This window comes from Dendrobates tinctorius, unplaced genomic scaffold (assembly GCF_039654945.1).
Source record: "Dendrobates tinctorius isolate UK_male_01 unplaced genomic scaffold, ASM3965494v1 ptg000028l, whole genome shotgun sequence".
NCBI classification, from domain to species: domain Eukaryota; kingdom Metazoa; phylum Chordata; class Amphibia; order Anura; family Dendrobatidae; genus Dendrobates; species Dendrobates tinctorius.
Window position 1 is genome coordinate 33,423,759 of NW_027361696.1, and position 19,783 is coordinate 33,443,541.

Sequence of the window (19,783 nt, forward strand, 5' to 3'; positions counted from 1 at the left end):
GCGGGAGAACGGCTGACATTAAAAAGAGGTGGATAAAAAACACCGCACACATGAAAAACCCAGAAAATCTGGTTGGGAAGTGCGAAGCTGCGGCTTTAGGGCGAGATTCTCAGCTAATTAACGGTTAATTAGAAGCTTAGCACCTTGGCCTGTCAGCGGCTCGTTGGACCTCGTGGCGAGGGCTTATATCGCCATGTTGACAGCCTGTCGTAATTTTGTTTTTTCTTAAAAAACGGCCAGCGCGCAGTCTATCCAACTTGTTTCCAATTTTGGAGAAATGATCAACATGGCTCCGAAAACCAGAAATAATCATGAGAAAGTAACAAAATGTGGCAAACATATAAACATTCTGGAACCCTGCACAAGTCACCCCTGCTCCTGAAATACTTAGTGCTGCTGGGGTACGCGCCTCCTTCCATTATGCTGTCCTCAGCGGGTGAGCTTCCTCTATGGAAATACTTTGCACCATACAGTGTGACATGATGGGGGTGGTAGTCACTGCAGCACTAAGATTAGGACATTCACATGCTAAAATACTCTGTGCTGCTCTGTCCAATAACGTTCATTAAATCTGGGATTTTCCACTTTTCCACTGCTGAAAACTGTAAAAGTCCTATTGACTTTCATATGAGATTGCAGTGGGCATGCTCTGAGGCAAATGAGGAGGTCCTGGTGAAGGGAGAAGGAGGGAGGTGAAGGTGAAGTATGTCAATCAACTGTGCTGATAACCCAGCTTTCCTCAGGTTCCTCAATATTCTAATACAGTGGTTATCACCCAGCTTTCCCAGTTTCCTCAATTGTGGATTCCAGGAGTTGTTTTCCAGCTTCCTAAGGCTAGTTTCACACTTCAGGCTTTTTGAATCCGGCGCCCTGAGGCGCCGTACCGCGTCGCCGGATCCGGCATAAAATGCGGAAAACGCATGCATCGGATGCCGGATCCGGCGCCCATAGCCTTCCATTATACAAAAAGCCGCATGACGCCGGATCCGGCATAATCCGGTTTTGAGCCACAGGCAAAAAACTTTACATGTAATGTTTTGTCAAGACGCCGCTCAGTCACTTTTTGCCGGATCTGGCAAAAGCCAGATACTCCGCGTGTCCATGCGGCGCCAATGTAAGTACAAGGGGAAAAAAAACGGATCCGGTTTTAAGAATTTTTGCCGCAGGGCGCCGGATTAAAAAAGCCTGAAGTTTGAAAGTAGCCTAAGTTGTGTAGTAGAATGGTTGTCACCCAGCTTTCCCAGCTTCCTAAGTTGTGTAGTAGAATGTTTGTCACCCAGCTTTTCCAGTTTCCTCGGTTGTATAGTAGAATGGTTGTCACTCAGCTTTCCTAGTTTCCTCAGTTGTGTAGTAGCATGGTTGTCATCCAGCTTTCCCAGTTTCCTCAGTTCTGTAGTAGAATGGTTGTCACCCAGCTTTCCCAGTTTCCTCAATTGTGTAGTATATTTTGTGCCACCCAACTTTCCCAGTTTCCTCAGCTGTGTAGTACATGTTGTGTTACCCAGCTTTCCCAGTTTCCTCAGTTGTGTAGTAGAATTATTGTCACCCAGCTTTCCCAGTTTCCTCAGTTGTGTAGTACATGTTGTGTCACCCAACTTTCCTGGTTTCCTCAGTTGTGTATTACATGTTGTTTCACCCAGCTTTCCCAATTTCCTCAGTTGTGTAGTAGAATTATTGTCACCCAGCTTTCCCAGTTTCATCAGTTGTGTAGTACATGTTGTGTCACCCGACTTTCCTGGTTTCCTCAGTTGTGTATTACATGTTGTATCACCCAGGTTTCCCAGTTTTCTGGGTTGAGTAGCACATGTCGTGTTATAATTTTTTATTAGAACCCTCCATGACATACTATGGCGCGGAGTCTTTCTCAGGCAGACTGTGCTGTGACCACGCTGATGTATCTCCTTGTATCACTGAGTGCGGTCACTGTGTCCTATAGAATGTGAGTGATGCTGATGGCACTGGCTGCCAGGACATGCACAGATTGTCCTCCCACCTACACACCTACACAGAGGCAGACAGACACCAGCTGAACGCTTACTAACATGTAACGTGCCATCTTCATAGGCTCATCGGAGGGAGGTCTGCGCTGCGGCTCACAGGAATGTGTGAGTGGGTTCAAGATTTGAGGAAAATGTAGAGAAAGTGCATTTCTGAACTCCTACTAGAAGATTGTGCCCAGCTCATCATCTCCATCCCAGAGAGAGCTGTGCCAGGCTCATAGTCACCAGCCTAGAGAAAACTGTGCCCAGCGTATCATCACTACCCTAAAGAAAACTCTGCCCGGCTCATCATCACCATTCTAGAAAGGTCTGTGCCCAGCTCATTATCCATGTGCTGAAAAGGTATGTGCCCGGCTCATCATCTATGTTCTAGAGAGAACTGTGCCCGACTCGTCAGCATCCAAAAAAGAATTGTGTCCGGATCATTGTCAATCCCAGTGGAGACTGTGCCTGGATCACTGCCACCATCCCAGAGAAGATTGTGCCCAGATCACTGCCACCATTCTAGAGAAGACTGTGCCCAGATCACTGTCATCATCCTAGAGGAGACTGTGCCCGGATCACTGTCACCATTCTAGAGAAGACTGTGCCCAGATCATTGCCACCATCCCAGAGAAGACTGTGCCTGGATCACTGTCACCATTCTAGAGAAGACTGTGCCCGGATCACTGCCACCATCATAGAGAAGACTGTGCCCGGATCACTTCCACCGTCCCAGAGAAGACTGTGCCCGGATCACTGCCACCATCCTAGAGAAGACTGTGCCCGGATCACTTCCACCATCCCAGAGAAGACTGTGCCCGGATCACTGCCACCATCCCAGAGAAGACTGTGCCCGGATCACTGTCACGATCCTAGAGAAGACTGTGCCCGGATCACTGCCACCATCCTAGAGAAGACTGTGCCTGGATCACTTCCACCATCCCAGAGAAGACTGTGCCCGGATCACTGTCACGATCCTAGAGAAGACTGTGCCCGGATCACTGCCACCATCCTAGAGAAGACTGTGCCCGGATCACTGCCACCATCCTAGAGAAGACTGTGCCCGGATCACTTCCACCATCCCAGAGGAGACTGTGCCCGGATCACTGCCACCATCCCAGAGAAGACTGTGCCCGGATCACTTCCACCATCCCAGAGAAGACTGTGCCCGGATCACTGTCACGATCCTAGAGAAGACTGTGCCCGGATCACTGCCACCATCCTAGAGAAGACTGTGCCCGGATCACTGCCACCATCCTAGAGAAGACTGTGCCCGGATCACTTCCACCATCCCAGAGGAGACTGTGCCCGGATCACTGCCACCATCCCAGAGAAGACTGTGCCCGGATCACTTCCACCATCCCAGAGAAGACTGTGCCCGGATCACTGTCACGATCCTAGAGAAGACTGTGCCCGGATCACTGCCACCATCCTAGAGAAGACTGTGCCCGGATCACTGCCACCATCCTAGAGAAGGCTGTGCCCGGATCACTGCCATCATCCCAGAGAAGACTGTGCCCGGATCACTGTCACCATCCTAGAGAAGACTGTGCCCGGATCACTGCCACCATCCTAGAGAAGACTGTGCCCAGATCACTGCCATCATCCCAGAGAAGACTGTGCCCGGGTCACTGCCATCATCCCAGAGAAGACTGTGCCCGGGTCACTGCCATCATCCCAGAGAAGACTATGTCTGGATAACTGTCACAATCCTAGAGAAGACTGTGACTGGATCACTGTCACCATCCTAGAGAAGACTGTGCCCAGGTCACTGTCACCATCACATATAGGACTATGCCCGGATCACTGTCACCATCCTAGAGAAGACTGTGCCTGGATCACTTTTGCCATCCCAGAGAAGACTGTGCCAAACTCACTGGCACCATCCTAGAGAGGACTGTGCCCGGATCACTGTCACCATTCTAGAGAGGACTGTGCCCAGATCTCTGTCATCATCACAGAGAGGACTGTCCCTGGCTCACTGTCACCATCCTAGAAAGGACTGTGCCTGGCTCATCATCACTATCTCAAAGAAAACTGTGCCCGGGTTATCATCCCCAGTCCAGTGAACACTGTGCCCAGATTCTTGTTGCTATCCAATAGTGGACCGTACCTGGCATTACTCAGGATCAGACAATACTCAGGTCACACACAACATTCAGAACCAGACGGTACCCAGTTCAGTCGATTTATTCCTGAGAGGACAGTGCCCAGATAATTAATACAGGAAGGGTTGCTCCCGGCTTCCTGCCGTCATACGGAGAAAGACTGCACTGAATTCACTGGCATTAATCAGGACAAGGACGTCCCTGGCTCTGGGGCATTATTTTGGAGGCGTTTTATATATGTGCCAGGGCAGCAGAGGTTGGGAGTTGGTACCGGAGGGGCACTTGATCTAGGTGAGTGACTTATTGCTGTGTTTGTAGCCCATGTGACTTTACATATTAGTGCTTCATATCAGAAAAGTCTCTGTTTTTGTTTTGGGGCAAAACATATAAATAACTAATTGTAGATAATGTACAGTTCTGTAATAATCTGATTATTATACTGGCTGTAATAAACTAATATATTGATAGATTGTGCACTGGACCATACCATAGAACAACAGCGTGGAGAGAGGTCCGGAACAGGTTATTCTATAACCCTTCTTTTTTTGGGATGTGTGAACTTATGCTAAGCTCCCCCTTTCTACAGGCCATACATGCAACAGAAAAGTGACCATGTCTTGCCATTGGGCAGTAATGGAGTAGAGTGGGCTCTGCAGCACCAGGGGGAAAAGGGCGCAGTCGAATGAACCTACTTTTGAATTTTGCAACAATGTAGCAATTTTCTCTTCACAGTAAATAGGAGTGGCTTGTCATACAAACCCCATCTGGGGGGGTCTGGTAAGAGAGTCACCCACCAATGTTGGCCTTCAGGTTCCTCGCCAATGAAAATATCTAAGGGATTGTCTAAGATTAGAAAAGAATGGCATCTATTTTCCAGAAGCTGCGCCACATCGGTCAGTGAGTTGTGTCTGGTTCAATTCCAGTGAACTGAATGGAAGTGAACTGCAATACCAGACACAACCTGTGGACCAGAGGGGCGCTATATTGAGAAAAAAAGAAGCAATATTTATTTCTTGACGACCCCTTTAAGATTAGTGCTATAGAGCAACGTCCATGCAAAATACTTTTACTTATTATTTTTGAAGGTTTTTTTTGGTTAGTATTTGGGTAATTGAAATTATTATTTTTTTTTTTATAGATTAGACGGTATCACATTTTATGCCGGGTATCTGGACAGATTTGCACGGAGCAGGTAAGAGCGCGGTCGGTTTATTTTCCGGTGTGTGGTTGAATGTCTCCACATGGTCACCTGTTGTGTGATACAATGACGTGGGAAAGGACCTTCTGCTCGCCATTGACAACGTTCCCTGTAAATGAAATTCACTTTGTTACTTTCGCCTTTAATGATTTACCACCGAATCCTAAATCCAGAATCCTGATCAAAGAAATCCCCAACCTCTGTTTGTCCATGCTGGACATAATTCTATCAATTCTCCCCTGCAGGTTCTTAGCTTTATTATTTTGGGGATATGAGGCTGATATCTAATGTGACAACTTTTGTATCACACCATATTGAAATAGTATAATATGTTGTTAGAGAAGTAAACAGCATATGGTTCAATGGCCTAATTTAAATATGTAATAATAAAGGATAAAAACTATGACTAATACAGATAATAAAGTATGATACAAACAAATGTGCCCCCAAAAACAGTATGATACCCTCACAGTGAATTCCTCGTCACACACGGTATGAAGACCCTACAGTACCCCCTCCCTCAATACCCTCAACAAAGAATGGTGACCCCATCATAATATGATTCTCCAACTGTAATCTCTACACAGCTCTCCATATAGTATAATGGACCCCACAAAGTGATCCATACAGTATAATGGCTTCACATTGTGCTCAGTACAGTATAATGGCTCCACATAGTGCTCCATACAGTATAATGGCCCCAAATAGTGCTTCATACAGTATAATGGACCCACATAGTGCTCCATACAATATAATGGTCACAAAAAGTGCTCAATAGTGTATAATCGCCCACAGGGTGCACCAGACAGTTAAATGGCCTCACATAGTGCTCCATACAGCACAATGACATCACATAGGGCTTCTTATAGTATAAGGGCCCCACAGAGTGCTCCATACAGTATAATGGCTCTACATAGTGCTTCAGACAGTAAAATGACATCACATAGTGCTCCATATAGTATAAGGGCCCCACAGAGTGCTCCATACAGTAAAATGATTTCACAGAGTGCTCCAGACAGTATAATGGCCTCATATAGTGCTCCATACAGTATAATGGCCTCATATACTGTAGTGTGCTATAGAGTATAATGGTCTCACATAGTGCTACATACAATATAATGGTTCCACATAGTGCTCCATACAATATCATGTCCTTCATATTGTGCTCCATACAGTATAATGGCCCCACACAGTGCTCCATACAGTATAATGGCCTCATATAGTGTGTTATAGAGTATAATGGTCTCACACAGTGCTTCATACAGTATAATGGCCCCATATAGTTCTCCATACAGTATAATGGCCTTGGCCTCATATAGTATGCTGTACTCTATAATAACCCCACATAGTGCTCCATACAGTATAATGGCTCCATATAGTGCTTCATACAGTATAATAACACCAAATTAGTGATCCATACAGTATAATGACCTCAAATAGTGCTCCATACATTTTAATAGCCCCACATAGTGCTCCATCCAGTATACTGGTCACAAAAAGTGCTTCATACAGCAGTATAATGGCCCCATATAGTGTGCCATACAGTATTATGGTCCCACATAGTGTTCCATACAGTATAATAGGTCCCATATAGTGTGCCATACAGTATTATGGCCCCACATGGTGCTTCATACAGTATAATGGGCCCACATAATGCTCCATACATTAAAATGACCCCAAATAGTGCTCCATATGGTATAATGACCCCCATATAGTGCTCCATACAGTTTAATGGCCCCACATTAAAAAAAATAAAATCAAATTTCAACTCTGCCCATTCCCTTGCTGCTCCTGTGTCTTCATGGTGACTTCTGATTCTCTGCACATCTCATTACAGCGGGTGCATTGTAAGAACTTCATCACACCTGCTGCGATGAGATATCAGATGCAAAGGGTGAATGATGAGAGAGGACGCGTCAGCTGAAGCTACCAACTGCATTATTGCTTTAAACTGTATCGGCACATTGGATGCTGGTATAGTTGAAAGTGTGATGCTAGGTGAAAGTGCGATGCAGGGCGGGAGACTGCAGTCGGGGGTCAAATATATTTAGCCTGTGGGTCAGATTTGGCCCATAGGCCAGAGTTTGACTTATAATACTGTACGTGTGACTACAATTCACCCTGCAAGGCAAAAAAAAGTCTTACGGGGCGGTCTGGTCTGATGGGCGTCCATGCTCTTGGTCCGGCGCCTCCTCTCGTCTTGCGATGACGTCCTCTTCCTGTGCTTCGTGGGGATGATGCATTCAACATCATCCACACAGTGTCCTCCTTTTCGCTTCTGCGCAGGCATACTTCTCTCTGCCCTGCCGAGGGCAGAGCTGAGGACTGTAATGCGCACGCGACGGCATTCTTTTTACCTTAACCAGCGCATGCGTATAACTACTTTGCTCTGCCCTCGGCAGGGCAGAGAGACGTATGCCTGCACAGAAGCACGAAGTATAACACTGTGTGAATGACAGAGAACGCATCATCCACACAAAGCACAGAAGGAGGACGGCATCATAAGAAGAGAGGAGGCACTGGACCAAAAGCAGCAACGCCCATTGGACCAGACTGCTCCATAGATGAGTACAGTAACAGGTTTTTTTTGTGCCCTGCAGGGTGAATTGGAGTCATATGTACAGCATTATGGCATGTTGTCACATAGTGCTTAAAAGTGGGTGCCATAGGTTATATTGGAAAAAAAATGGTGACAGGTTCCCTTTAAATGGGTTTTCCAGTGATGGAGAAACACAAAAATTTGCCATTACGTTATTATCTCCAATGATGTTGCTAATGAAGTGGTTCCTTCACAGTATATGTCAGCACGGTGCCATCTGGTCCGCAGGGGTGGTGCAACAATGCTCAATTATAGGGAATGAAACTGACTGCATTTCGCTACACATCCGGGTTCCATAAAGTAATGATGAAACTAGAATATGCCATTACTTTATGACTGAAGGGGATCTACTTTTATCCTGAGAATAAAGTGATACCTTCACAGTATATATCAGCAGAGCACCACCTGCTCCGCAGGGGAGTGCAGCATAACCCAGGGAATAAAACTGACCGCATTTCGCTACACATCCATGTTACATAAAGTGATGGTGAAACGCTAGATTATGTTATTATTGTATGATCTCCAATGATACTTAGAATAAAGTGGTCCCTTCTCGGTATATATCAGCACCGGTCCACCTACTCCTCAGGGAAGGTGCAGCACAGCTCCAGTACAGGGAATGAAACTTGACTGCATTTCACTACACATCCAGGTTCCATAAAGTGATGGCAAAATTCTAGAACATGTTATTACTTTATGTTAAATAGGGATCTCCAATGATACTTAGAATAAAGTGGCCCCTTCTCGGTATATATCAGCACCGGACCATCTACTCCATGGGGGAGGTGCAACACCGCTCTCATAAAGGGAATGAAACTAACTGAATTCCCCTACACATCCATGTTCATAAAGTGATGGCAAAACACTAGACTATGCCATTACTTTATTTGTTTTACTCATTTATATAGTGCCATTAATTCCAAAGCGCTTTACAGACAGTATTGGCACTGTCCCCAATGAGATTCATGAATCGCCCCCAGGGGCAGTAGGGTTACTCGGTACCGGGCCAGTGTCTCAGAGGGATGTGTCATGATGGCGATGACCTGGTCCGTGGTCCAAGCATGACATCACCCTCCCTAGGAGGAAGGTAATGCCACTGTAGCGACCATACTCCTGGGGGCGCCACATTCCCCCCTAGTGTAATTCAGTACTCCCAGACTGAGAAAAACATGCAAACATATTAAACAGATGAACAATTGTAACTGTTACAAGATTTAAAAAAATGAAAAATTACAAAAACCAAAGCTCAAAAATAGTCCTTGTGACGATTAGTCCATGGTCCAATTCCTGAGCAAGTTGGTAACTATATACAAGGATTGTTTTCGCCACACATAGTCCTGTGGCACAACTGTCCATCAAAACAAAATAAGATATTCAAAAAGTTCTTAGAGTCTCTGTAGGCACATAAGCTTGAAAAGTTGCATATTTTCAGGTACAGTTTACATTTTCTATTTGCACTTTAATCTCTATATCTAACTGGTTTCTCACCTTTTGTACTACGGGTAGATCTGCATAGCATGGGTACTTCTAATGGCCTATTTAGGTTTAGTGGTCATGTTACTGTTGTTGGTAAACTGGGTAGTAGCCGTCTGCGAACTCTTAGACTCACTGTGGGCATGACAGATTCACCACTGGCAGGGCGAGGATCTGCTGCCTGAACTTCCTGACTTTCAGAGTTGTCTTGAGTCTCTGCTACTTCAGTTGCAGTAGGCTGGGGAAAGATTAGGACAGGAACTACGATGGCTTGATCCACTCTTGTCCAGTTTGCAGGAAATTCTCCGAGTACAGTGTTGACCTTTTTTTCTTCTTCCTCTATGGGCTGAACGTTGTTTTGCTCTCCCATCTTTTCCTTTAGTTGGTCAGGGCACAGTTTCAGATGATCCCTCGATACTGCTGATGAGGTTTCTCCTCCTTCCTTACTGATAAGCCACACTTTGGTGTTGTAAAAGTTTGATGGTAGGACGGTGTAGGGTTCAGCTTCCCATTGGTCATCCAATTTATGCATCCTCCTTTTCCTCTTCAGGACCTGTTCTCCTGGTGACAAGGGAACTTAAGGTGTATGTTGTTTGTAGTTCTTTTCCTGTTTTTGTCTCGCCTGAGCTAGACTCTTTTCTACGCACTCTTGTACTCTTCGGAATTGCTGCTGCCTCTCTGTGTCCCAGTCAGCATCTGGTGATGTCACCTCAGGTGTCAGGACTCCCATATCCAAATCAATAGGCAACTTGCCAGGCCTCGCTCTCATTAGGTAGGCTGGTGTGCAGTTGGTGGAATTCACAGGAATGTGATTGTAGAGGTCTACCAGATCTGGCAACTTCTCTGACCACAGATTCCTCTCTTCCAAAGGCAAGGTCTTCAGTAGATCGATCACCACTTGATTCATCTTTTCACACATGCCATTGGTCTGTGGATGGTACGGTGTTGTCCTGATCTTCTTGCAACCGTACAAGTTACAGAATTCCTGGAACACTTCTGCCTCAAAGGCTGGACCTTGATCTATAAGCACTCGCTCGGGATATCCGTGTTGTCGACAAAAGTGCTGTTGGAATGCTCTGGCTGCTGTCCTGGCTGTTTGATCCTTGACTGGCAAGGACTACCAGGAATCTCGAGTAGTGGTCAACGATGGTAAGAGCATAAACGTAGCCTGAACGGCTTGGGACCAGCTTCACATGGTCCAGGGCTACCAAATCGAGTGGCTGTTTAGTTATTATTGGCTGCAAAGGAGCTCGCTGGCTGTTACGGTCCTTCCTGCGCAGGTTACATTGTCCACACTCCCGGCACCAATTTTCAATGGCCTTCCTCATACCAGCCCAGTAGAATCTCTCCCGGAGCAAGGCTTCCAACTTCTTCCATCCGAGTTGTCCAGCTCCATTGTGGTATGCTTCTAAGACCATTGATGCCTCTCTCTTTTTGGGACTACCACCTGCCAGACCAACTCATGAGTGCAGGCATTGATACTCCTCCGACACAGCTTTCCCTCATAGATGAACAGCCTGCCTCTTTCCTTCCACAACTGCTGGGTTTCTTCAGGAGCATCTGGACCTGGGCGTGAGTCAGCTTGTGACAGTAGCTCCTATACCAGGCGGACTGCGGGGTCGCTATCCTGAGTTTCTGCCCAGTCATGATGAGGCAACGGATTTAGGGTGGCCTCTTTCACGATAGATCGTCTGTTTCTCACTCCTTGGACCCGTTGGGCTGCAATTGACCGGTGGAAGGCAGGTAACTCTATTTCTTCGAGTGCCTCAGGGCCTTCTCCTCCATCTGGCAGATTGGGCATCCTGGACAGCGCATCAGCATTGGCATTGTTGTGCCCCGCTCGGTACTTGATGGTAAATTCATAGTTCGACAGCCGGGCCATCCATTGCTGCTCCAGTGCACCTAGTTTTGCAGTTTCCAAGTGAGTCAGTGGGTTATTGTCCGTGAAGATGGTAAACTTGGCTGAAGCTAGGTAATGCTTGAATCATTCAGTCACAGCCCAGACTACGGCGAGGAACTCCAGTTTGAAGGAACTGTAGTTGTCAGGGTTCCTTTCAGTGGGACAAAGCTTCCTGCTGGCGTAGGAGATCACTCTTTCTTTGCCATTCTGTACCTGTGACAGCACTGCTCCCAGTCCCACGTTGCTGGCATCAGTATACAGAACAAATGGTTGGTCATAATCTGGGTAGGCCAGAACTTCATCTCCTGTGAGAGCCATTTTTAGTCGAGTGAAGGACTTCTCCAGTTCCTCATTCCATTCAAATGTAGGACTCTTCTTCCTGGCTTTCTTGGGCTGGCCCACCAGAAGATTTTGCATAGGTGTGGCTATCTCAGTGAAACCTTTGATAAACCTTCGGTAGTAGCCTACCAACCCGAGGAATTGACGTACCTCATGGAAGTTGCTGGGCTTCTGCCAGTCCCGGATGACAGTGACTTTGTCAGGATCCAGTGCCACACCTTCTGCACTCACTACATGACTGAGGTACTGCACCTTGTGCTTCAGGAGGTGGCATTTGGATGGCTTCACTTTCAGGTCAAAGTTGGAAAAGGCTTCAAACACCTCAGCCAGGTGCTCCAGATGGTCTTCATAAGTCTTGGAGAAAACAATGACATCATCAAGGTACAACAGAACTGTCTCGAAGTTCTTGTGTCCAAGACAGCACTCCATTAGCCGTTGAAATGTCCCTGGGGCGGTGCAGAGCCCGAACGGCATGTAGTTGAACTCGCAGAGACCCATTGGTGTGGTAAATGCTGTTTTCTCCTTGTCTGCCTCTGCCACGGGAACCTGCCAATACCCTCTAGTGAGATCCAAGGTGGAAAAATAATTAGCAGTTTTAAGTGCAGCTAATGATGGGTCACCCTCCCAGGGCTGTGGGGCACTCGGTACCGGGCCAGTGTCAGTGGGATGTGTCACAGCAGCGGTGACCCGGACGGTGGCCCTGGGTGCCCAAGTAATAGGAAGATGTGAATGGTGGAATGTAGTTAGATGAATAGTTCGTGACGCCACCTGTGGTGCTCGGCAAGGGAGGTGTTAAGCCGACGCTGCATGCAGATCCGCTGGGACTGATGGTATGGTGCAGCAAAGATGTAAAAGCTCCCCACAGGTGAAGCTATAGTCCCAGGGCAGTGTAGATGTGGTCGGAACGGGGATGTAGTGGTGCCGGAAAGGTAGGAAGCAGACAAGACACAGCGGGGTGCAATTTCTGTACTTTACTTGGTAACTGCAGTCCAGGGTCCTGATTACAGATGGTATTGGAGCAGGCTAGCCTGGAAGCAATTCAGGGATTCTCTCTCAGCAGATGGGTTGTGCAGTCTCCTTACTAGCGCTTATTCGAATGAAGTACTCCCAGTACTGAGTTACACCGGAGTTCCTCCGGACAGATGTTCTCAAGAACCACACTTGCACGGCAGACAGCTGTAGCCTATCTCGGGGACTCCTCTCTCCTGAGTCCCGGCTCACTATCCAAGCTGCTGTTGTGCCCTCAAGTCTTAGATGGGAGTAGGGCATTTACAGCCTCCTACTCCTCTGGTGTCTGTTGCAGGACCGTTAGTATCCGTACAACCGTGGAGACCAGGCTCCAGTTCATGCGTTCTCTCCAGAGATGAGCTTGTCCTCTACGCTCTAACTCAGCGCTCCTTCCACACGTCTGCAAACTTCACCCTCCACAGACTAACTAACTAACCACCCCTTCCTCTTGGCCCTCAGAGAGCACTCCTCCCCTTAATCCCGGTTCAGAGTTCCCCCTGCTGGCCTGGAGTGGAACTGTGTTGCATGCATAGATTGACTGCAAGAGACACCCATCATTGCCTCCAAGCCTGGCATTACCCTCCTATGGAGGAAGGCAAAGCCACGGTGGCGACCATACCCCTGGGGGTGCCACACTGACTCTTCAATTCTGGGTAATGGGTAGGCATGCTTATGTGTAATGCTGTTAATTTTTCTGTAATCAACACTCTCTCATGGTACCATCTTTCTTTTTCACAAAGACTATTGGGGCTGCCCAAGGGCTACAACTATCTCTGATCACCCCAGCTTCCATCATTTCCCCCCAAATACTTTTGTCACATTGATATTGTGTTGGGGGTATAGGCCAGTACCTTACTTTAATGGGTGGAAGATCTCCAGTGGGGATATGATGTTGAACCCCTTTTGCCTTCCCAAAGTCTAGAGGGTGTTTGCTGAATACCCGCTCATACTCCTGAGCCACTCGGTAAACCCCATTCTTTTGGTATGAAGGGGTGGAGTCAGTTTCCACATGCAGCTGCTGTCACCACTAGTGTTGAGCGATACCATCTGATATTGAGAAATATCGGATTGGATCGGCCCGATACCCAAAAAAGTATCGGGTATCGCCGATTCCGATCCCGGAAGTCCTATTCAAGTCAATGGGACAGAAATATCGGAATTAAAAAAAACCCTTTCTTTACTTGCACATCCAGTTCGGGAGGGGGGAAGAGTGTGGGCGGTGCGTGGGCGGACACTGTGCGTGTCTGTGTGTGCGGGGTCTGTGCGGGCCTGCCGGGGGCTTGTGCCGGCTGCCGGGGGTCTGTACGGGCCTGCCGGGGCTTGTACCGGCTGCCGGGGGTCTGTACCGGCCTGCGGGGGGCTTGTGCCGGCTGTCGAGGGTCTGTACGGGCCTGCCGGGGGCTTGTGCCGGCTGCCGGGGGTCTGTGCGGGCCTTCTGGGGGTCTTGTGTGTGTGCAGGCATCGTCCGATGGGACTACAAGTCCCATCGGGCGATGCCTGCTACAATGACAGTGATTGACACAATCAGTAGTAGTAGTCCCATCATCCGGCTAATGTGTTGAATGTAAAAAAAAACAAACATACATACTACATACATACTACATACATACATACTACATACAGTATATACAACATTCATACATACTACATACATACTACATATATACAACATTCATACAACATACATACATACTACATACATACTACATACTACATACATACTACATATATGCTACATTCATACAACATACATACTACATATATACTGCATTCATACAGCATACATACATACTACATACATACTACATATATACTACATTCATACAACATACATACATACTACATTCATACAGCATACATACATACATACTACATATATACTACATTCATACAACATACATACTACATATACTGTATACTACATTCATACAGCATACATATGTACTACATACATACTACATATATACAAAATTCATACAACATACATACTACATACATACTTCATATATACTACATTCAAACAACATACATACTACATATATACTACATTCATACAGCATACATCCACACTACATACATACTACATATATACAAAATTCATACAACATACATACATACTGCATACTACATACATACTTCATATATACTACATTCATACAACATACATACATACTACATATATACTACATTCATACAACATACATACAGTACATACTACATACATAATACATATATACTACATTCATACAACATACACTGTGTTCCAAATTATTATGCAAAAAATATTTCCTCATATTTTCTCTAATTTACCTATATGAATTGCAGTCATTGTTATTTTCCATTCATCTAATATTCTAGCATAATTGCAATGTTTTTGAACAAACTGCCTATGAAAACAGTATATTTTTAAAAATAAGAAACACTCAAAAGGCATGTTCCAAATTATTATGCACAGCAGAGATTTCAAAACCTTTTTATTTTTATTTTGATCAAAAAAATGGTCAATTGTGAAATTACAAGCATGATCAGCTTATTACAAAATGAAGTCAAACAGTTTTCAAGTCAAAACTTTATTCTAGGTGATGTTACATTTGCACATAGGACCCCTTGTTGGAAAGAAGCTTCTGATCTCTCTCGTCCATTGAATTTGTCAGTTTTTGGATGGTTTGTGCTTCAATTGTTTTGCATGTGGACAGAATACCCTCCCAGAGCTGTTGCTTAGATGTGAACTGCCTCCCGCCATCATAGACACTCCTTTTGATGATGCTCCAGAGGTTCTCAATGGGGTTGAGGTCAGGGGAAGATGGTGGCCACACCATAAGTTTGTCCTCTTTTATGCCCATAGCAGCCAGAGATGCAGATGTGTTATTTGCAGCATGAGACGGTGCATTATCATGCATGAAAATGACCTTGCTGTGGAAAGCACGGTTCTTCCTCTTGCACCATGGCAGGAAGTGCTGTTTTAGAAACTCCACATAGATTATGGAGTTCATCTTTACCCCTTCAGGGATCCTAAAGGGGCCGACAATCTCTCTCCCCATGATTCCAGCCCAAAACATTACTCCACCTCCTCCTTGTTGGCGCCTTAGCCGTGTTTTCATGGGGTGTCCATCAACCAGCCATCCTCCACTCCATCCATCTGGACCATCGAGCATTGCACGGCACTCATCGGTGAACAAAACAGTTTGGAAGTCAGTCTTCATGTATCGTTTGGCCCACTGGAGCCGTTTCTGCTTGTGTGCAGTGGATAGAGGTGGGCGACAAGATGGCTTACGCACAGCTGCAAACCTCTAAAGGACCCTGCATCTTGTTGTTCGGGGGGCGTTGGAGGCACCAGCAGCTTCAAAAACTTGTCTGCTGCTATGACAAGGCATTTTTGCAGCTGCTCTTTTAACCTGACGCAATTGCCTATTGGAAAGAGTCCTCAATTTTTCCTTATCAGCACGCACACGTGTGTGCTGGGAATCAGCTACATACTTCTTGATTGTGCGATGATCACGAAGTGTCTTGGCAATGTTGATTGTAGTCATGCCTTGACCTAAATACGCCACAATTTGTTGCTTCTCAGCAGCCGACACATCCTTTTTCTTTCCCACTTTCCCATTTTGACAAAAAATGTAGGCTGCTTAATAATGTGGAACAGCCTTCTTAAGTAGTCTTGCCTTTATTTGGACACACCTGCCAAACTAATTTGCACAGGTATCTGCAATTGCTTTCAGTGATATAAAGAGCCCTGACACACATCGCCATCAATGAGTTTAAATGACAAACAAAAAAATTCTAACCTTATCACTCCTAAACTCTTTTCGCATAATAATTTGGAACACAGTTTACATACATACATACTACATATATACTACATTCATTCAACATACATATATACATACTACATACATATATACTACATTCATACTACATACATATATACTACATTCATACAACATACATACATACTACATACTACATACTTACTACATACATACAACATGCTACAGACATACAACAGACATACAACATACATACAATACATTCATACAATACATACATATAGACATACAGTACATATAACATAGAGTACATACTCACCATTACTTGTCACTTTGATCCCCGAAGCCAGTGTCATTTGTGGAAAACTATGAAAATAACAAGCAACCTATATACTCCCTGATCCGCAGAAATCCATGAGTGTCCCACGCCGATCTCCCATGGAGAACAGCAGCATCAGCTGATGCGACCGCTCTCTACGGGACTGCAGGCCTCAGCTCCTCACTTCCCGCCCGCTGGTCTCTTCGCATGCAGCACCTCCCTTTTCGCGCTCTCTTGCAGGCTTCGCCCACGACGGCACGCCCCTCTGGCTTCCCGCGTGCGCCAAGTGGCGGGGTAATGGCGGCAATTGCACAATAAGTCTATGGCACACAATACAGTCTCTGGCACACAGGACCAGGTGGCACCGGGCTTCGTAAATCCTGTTCGTGACTCCAAAGATGGATCGCCTACAGGGGCTGTGGGGTTACTCGGTACCGGGCCGGTGTCTCAGAGGGATGTGTCACGGTGGTGGTGACCCGGTCCGTGGCCTTGAGCGTCCATGCAAAAGGGGTGAAACGTAGCTGAATAAAGTTTATAGGTAGATGATACATGACTCGACCTGGGGTGCTCGGCTGCAGCCATCTGTCCCAGAGGACGCTGCAGTGCAGATCCTCTGGGACAGATGGTATAAGGCAGCAAAGATGACATAGCTACCCACAGGTAGAGCTGTAGTCCCAGGGCAGTAATAGTAGGTGTTGAGGAAGAGGTTGTAGGTGTTAGGCACAGAGATGTAGCAGTGCTGAAGGGGTTGCAAGAAGAAGGCAATGACGCAACAGGGTACAGTTTCCTTTACCTTTACTTTGCTTTGTAAGTGCAGTCCAGGATCCAGATTACAGGTGGAACAGGAGTTAATCAGCCTGAAAGCTTCCTTTCTAGCGCTTATCTGAGGCCCTTGCAGTTCTGAGTTACACTGCTTGCTCTCTTTTAGAACTCCCCTCGTAGTCTCCTCTTTCTGGCTCACACACGTTGCTGCTGTTCCTCCGAGTCTTAGTTGGGAACAGAACATTTACACCCTTTTGTTCCTCCGGTTTTTGCCGCAGGACCATCAGCATCCATACAACCTCGGATACCGGACTCTGGACAATGTGCTACAGGTATGAGTGAGCCTGACTTCAGCTCAATCCTCAAGCTCATCTCTCCCACGTCCACACACTTTGCCTTCTCCACACGAGCTCCACTAACTTCCCATTCCTGGCCACAGAGAGCAGCTCCTCCGCAGTTTTGGTTCAGAGCTCCCTCTCCTGGCCTGGAGTAGGAACTGTGCTGTGTGCTGTATTTACCTGGCAGAGAGATCCTTCGTTGCTTCCAAGCATGACATCACCCTCCCTAGGAGGAAGGTAATGCCACTGTGGCGACCATACTCCTGGGGGCGCCGCATTCACAATCTAAATTCCCTATCAGTATGTCTTTGAAATGTGGGAGGAAACCAGAGAACCCAGAGGAAACCCACGCAAACACGGAGAGAACATACAAATGCCTTGCAGATGTTGTCCTTGGTGGGATTTGAACCCAGGATCCCAGCGCTGCAAGGCTGCAGTGCTAACCACTGAGCCACTGTGGCGCCCAGCACAGGGCCACCTGCAATGGAGCCCATTCAATTCTATCCACTGTCTCACATCAAGCGTCCAGAAATTGAGGCATTCCAGCAGAGATACTACAACTCCCAGCGTCCCCTTAAAACTGTTCTGCCTTGGCACGCTGGAGCTTGTATTTTCACGACAGATGGAGTGCTGCAGTAACCCTGGGTCTATAGAAACCCAAACAAACCCACTGAAGGAAGTTACAGGTTTGGGACTCCTAACTCAACTTTGGTTGGAAAATGTCCTCCTTTTTCCCATGGCATCAACTTATCGCGTCGATGAACTCAATTGCATTAAGACTTCCTTGGCCATGGGTTGGGACAAATAGTGACCTATTGCATTGCCCGGATGTACATACTCACTCAAGCCATTCCTTACTTTCATAGGCTCCATAACAGCTGCATACACCCACTCCTATGTATCGCATCTGCTGAGCCAATTATTGAGAACCCATATCACATAGAATGCCATATGGCTCATCCTACTCATTATCATATGTAAATCTGGGCATGAATCTCTATAGAGCCGGTATCTTGACTTTCATGTCTGTAGGAACATTTATAAATGCAGCCCATTAAAGATCTAAATGTAAAAATATATCTGTGATGTGAACGCTGCTCCGAGCCCATCCGCAGACAATGGTTATTATGGTTTCCAGAAATAAAGTACAGCTCAGAGGCAGCAGATTTTTATTTTAGAACGAGGGTAATTGACTCTAATAATCATTTCTATTGTTAGGTGATCTGGCGGCGTCCTGTAGAGCTTTTGTTATCAGACAGTTTAGAGATAACACAACACATCCATGCGAAAAGCTTTAATACCTTCCCTGAAAGATCAAAAAGTCTCTTCATCTATAATGGTCTCGTGTAGTATGAATCTTCTTCTTGCTGCCTGGGCAGATAAATCGTCAGCCACAGTGGTCCTGAGCCTACAGGCATTAAAGAAATGTCTGACTTATTATCTAGCACTGAAAAAATGAACGGATCGCAAATTAAAAGAGCGATTCTGGTGACAGGTGACCCACAAGGCAACCAGGCTGCAAACAGTTAAGAAAAATTGTACAGGTGACCAAAGAAAAGCTCCAGCTTCTATAATACTGTCCCTTATGTATGAGATATAATATATATATATATATATATATATATAATAAAATACTGCTCCTGTGTGCAAGAATATAACTACTATAATACTGCCCCCTACGTACAAGAATATAACTACTATAATACTGCCCCTATGTACAAGAATATAACTACTATAATACTGCTCCTATATACAAGAATATAACTACTATAATACTGCTCCTATGTACAAGAATATAACTACTATAATACTGCCCCTATGTACAAGAATATAACTACTATAATACTGCTCCTATGTACAAGAATATAACTACTACAATACTGCTCCTATGTACAGGAATATAACTACTATAACACTGCTCCTATGTACAAGAATATAACTACTATAATACTGCCCCCTACATACAAGAATATAACTACTATAATACTGC

General features: G+C 45.8%; 1 protein-coding gene across 4 annotated transcripts in view; it reads left to right on the forward strand.

The window, feature by feature from the left end:
• MAG (myelin associated glycoprotein) overlaps positions 1 to 19,783 on the forward strand; it is a 157,425-nt gene that overhangs the window by 69,449 nt on the left and 68,193 nt on the right. For 3 of the 4 annotated variants that reach the window (XM_073570549.1, XM_073570551.1, XM_073570552.1), the window contains exons 1-2: positions 1,733 to 4,381; positions 5,229 to 5,282. The gene's annotated coding sequence lies outside the window, so the exon portion shown is untranslated. Of the gene's footprint in view, positions 1 to 1,732; positions 4,382 to 5,228; positions 5,283 to 19,783 lie in introns of those variants that run through there. The other variant, XM_073570550.1, reaches the window with a different exon arrangement.